Source organism: Branchiostoma lanceolatum, chromosome 1 (genome assembly GCF_035083965.1).
Source record: "Branchiostoma lanceolatum isolate klBraLanc5 chromosome 1, klBraLanc5.hap2, whole genome shotgun sequence".
NCBI classification, from domain to species: Eukaryota; Metazoa; Chordata; class Leptocardii; order Amphioxiformes; family Branchiostomatidae; genus Branchiostoma; species Branchiostoma lanceolatum.
This window is the reverse complement of record NC_089722.1, coordinates 5,303,071-5,307,190: the sequence shown is the minus strand read 5'-3', so window position 1 is coordinate 5,307,190 and position 4,120 is coordinate 5,303,071. Positions and strand designations below refer to the sequence as shown.

Sequence of the window (4,120 nt, the reverse complement as noted above, 5' to 3'; positions counted from 1 at the left end):
CCGGCCTTAAGCAGTCCCAATGTCAGGTTTAACGCCCTCCAAAATTCCCATGTTTGAAGTTCAGTAGGCGACAGCGATGTCTAGTGTTACTTAGGTCTTAGATGAGGTATGCGTGGATCTACACAAGCTGTGTACACAGGATACACGCCCTGACATTAGTACCTTTAGCAGAAAGTGGCAGTGTTCTCAAGTTTAACCCCGCTCCAAACTTCCCTTGTTTGAAACTTGGCTGTACATCTGGCGAATGCGATGTCCAAAATAAGTCTGGCTCTGGAAGATAGGGACATCTTATTTTGTGTCTAGACTATCTCTTGGCGAAATGTAGCCTCTACCAGGCTCCGCACGATCGCTGGGAAAATAGTAGAAATCGGCCAAATAGAGTGAATAGGTACAGTGAAGCTAAATAGGCGATCCATGGCCAGGCGAAATGCACAATCCGTGATGTTTCCTTGCGTGGATGATAGGATGCACTCTTTTTCGTAATCAACTCTAGTTCCTTTAAACTTTTAAGTGTCAATGTAAATGCTTTGATCCTTGGTAAAGCACGACACTTCACCAAACGTGAAACGAACGACACCGACGACGCTTTAGGTCAGGGGCCTTGGTACAGCGACGCCACCTGTCGGTGCAGTTCGCACCACTTTCCACTGGAGGCGGCGACCGCTGATGACATGGTCACGTTTCTAACCCGGGGCCCGGCCGGGCTGTTAGCTTAAACAAAAAATAGACGTGAATATTAATGAATACTAGTATACAGCAACAATGCTCATGAATACATTTTTTTCGTGTTCTGTGTGTCGTAGTCTTTAATATCATATTTTTCGTTTCCGGGGCCCGGATTGGAAATGTGATCATAGCATTAGCGACCAAAGATTTAACAGATCGCTCAACGAATTTCATGGATAAAGAACATTTTTGTAACGTTTTGTGTGTTTTGCTGTCATTCAAATCATATCTTTACAGTTTGCATCATATCACAATTATGAAATCAAGGGGCACACTAATCCAATTTTGACTGCTGTTTGGTCGCACTATTCTCCAAGCAGAGGTTTCAATGGCGGATGGCAGCGTCCCAGATCGAAACCTCTGCTTGGATACTATGGACGCCCAGCAATCGCCGCCTAGTAGACAGGGGGCCTTGGTCATGTTGTGTGGACTGGCACGTCGCTTTGAAATCTATCCCCAGAGCTCGGTTAGGAAAGTGCGTACTTCTATACATTCGGTCATAGTCGACAAATAAGGTATGTTGCGCTCTACGCTACTAATCTAGAACTATAGATATAGATTTGCGAGAACATACTAGAGATTGGAGGTTCAAAAACAAATACGTCGACGAAGGTTAGATATCTGGATAGAATATTACGTAACAAAGAAGAAATCAAGCAACTGGATAAATTCTACCGAAAGTCAGACGTTTCTGACAACATCTTAGTTGCTAATGAAAGATACTGAATGATATCTGAAACGTCTGATTCTTTGGAGAAAAGTTACTCAGTTGCTTGATTGCGAAACACAAACAGAAATAGATGGCAGTGACAGTTGTGAATGGAAAACGCATTAGAGTACCAAAACTTGTCATCACGCATGTCTGTATGAAACCACACTAATCTCCAACCCATTTTCGGAAGGTGTGTCCGCTGGCTGCAGCCGACGGAAAAGGCCAGGGAAACCTTAACAGTGAACACCGCTCGCAATGAGACAACATGGTGATGACCAGTTCGCCCCTGGCCATTACTAAACTCCCCTTGAAGTTGTTGCGGCGACTGGTGGCCAAAATGAAGACATGGAAGAGATTTTTCAGCCGCGAAGTTTTGCTGCCGATTGTCTTAGTCATTTTCTGCGTGATCGTCGGGGCGCTGACATTGGTGGTGTGATCATCAAGGTCAACATCGAACTCTCGCCGAGGACGAGAAAGGTCACCCTCGCGAGATTTCACCCAGAAGATACTCCTGCGGAATCAGTAGTACTCTCTAGTCCAAGGTCAGTTCTATATGCGTCTCTTTGGAACATGGCCTGGCCAAGTACAAACCTTACGTAAAGTTTAATGGCAACCTATTCCTTCGTTCGGGCGTTGTGGTTTTGCCTCGCCCCTGCCATTTGTATTGCGTTGCTAAAGGATGTGGTATGTTCTTCCCGTTTCGGTTGTGTTTTATGTGCTGGGTAAGCAGTTCTCCGGGTAGGAAACATGTAACGACGTGATGTTTGTGACAGACAGGACGTGCCGATGTCAGAGTAACATCGTCGTAAAGTTGTGGCCGACGAATTTGAGATGACAGAGGACCGTGTGAAATGAACAAGTTATCGATTACTATATCTGTATTTGATCCGTTGGATCGCACATTGGACAGTGGGAACGGAATCGACTTGTATTGTCTTTGAAGAGACCCGGACGTAAGACGACATACTAATTCACGGTACCACTAAGTCATCTATGGTTTGTTTTTATTCTGAAACATGTCGTTTTTCCAGTTCCCGGCAGTTGTTGTCGCACATCGATTCTTAATCCAAGACCGTCACCACAGAGGGCCGCTGCGAGTTGGGCGTTTCACCCACACAAACATGTCCCCACATAGACCACACACGGGGCTCACCGCACGGAAAACAAGTTTTGTCAAACATGTCCCCACACACGGGGTGCACCACGAGGGACCGTAAAACGCCTGTCTGACTTGTTGTAGGACGACATCCAGATGACTAGCATGAAAGTTAATCAGTGTTGGCAAATTACATAATGAAAAATAAACTATACTCCAATTTGATGAATTTGACTCAACGGGACGGGGGGCGATATGAACTTCCGACACAGTGCTGACGTCACGCGTGCGTACAGATCACGTGTCTGCAGCACTTGGGTCAGATAGATGTAGAAGAAGATTCGGTCGAAAATTCTGGTGAGTCAAAGTTTAATTCTCACGATGTCATGATATGATATGACTTGTGTGACGCCGAAAAAGAGTGATGGATGTCACTCAAAACGTCCAGAAGTAATCTCATAATTTTATTCAGTTGTAGAGATTGATTTATCTTTAGATATTGTTTACCTGGATGTCTACCCTTCATACGTATTCATATATGATACGTGTTGGTCTGATGTCACTGCAGTATTCTACCTCCAGATCTTACCTTGTAAATATACATTCGCACTTAGATTTATATTACATTGTGACGCGTACTTTTCAGAACTACCTCCCTCTACAATCATGTGCCTTCCCTAGAACGTAACCAAGCGACATAATCAGAGTTGTAAATTGACGCAAACTTTGTCCTTTATTTTATCCATATCAGTATATTATCCATACAGTGTTCGTATTCCGACTCCAAAGCACTGTATGTGCACGATATAAATTCTGCCCAAAATACTATCATGTGGTAGTAACGTGTACATGTATCAGACACCCTCTTAATGCTGTTACGCATTTGTAATCTGTAATTACAGATAGACAAGCAATTTTACACTTATCATGTGACTGAGTGGACTCTGTTTTAGTAAATTTGTCACGGGTGCTCTGAATATGTTATCCTCTCTTGCTGAAAACGCACAATAAATGTCTTATTCTCAACTTCAATTTTACGGTCTACTTTTTTCCGTTTTCTTTTACCGGGGTAGCTCCTCAGTGGTCGACCACTACTTTTCAGGAAGGCCCTGCGTACATACATGCATACAATACAATGATATGTACATAACAAAAACAGTAAAGATACATCACATTGTTTATTTGTATCCTTCGTCGGTTGTCAGATCTTTAACATTGACCCATGGTTAGTTCTATTCGTTTCGAAGTCCCTCCTATTCATGACTTAGTTCTACACAGTTCAGTTCAGTCACCTGTAGTACCACCTACCGCCGCCTGTCGTCGCTGCTCCATGGCGTCATCTCAGCCAACACCCAGTGTTGCGTCACGTCACAGCATGGCTTTGCTGTATGGTAACAGGTGTCATGCACTGATCTCCAAGCAGATGTAGTGTGGAATGACTTGACGTTTTCTGGCGGCTGGGCCTCTCATGTGGGGTGGATGATTGACAGAGAAGCCCGGCAATTAGAAAAGATCAGATCTTCACCTCCACAACATCTGCTTGGAAATTCACTACCAGTATCTACGTATCCTACCCAGCTCAATCC

At 44.1% G+C, this 4,120-nt stretch overlaps 1 long non-coding RNA gene across 1 annotated transcript; it reads left to right on the top strand.

Moving 5' to 3' along the window:
- Window positions 1-1,414: 1,414 nt before the first annotated feature.
- On the top strand, window positions 1,415-3,560 carry LOC136430729 (uncharacterized). Its single transcript, XR_010754929.1, has 2 exons — window positions 1,415-1,980; window positions 2,470-3,560. It is a non-coding gene; the product is annotated as an uncharacterized lncRNA (long non-coding RNA).
- The last annotated feature ends 560 nt before the right edge of the window (window positions 3,561-4,120 follow it).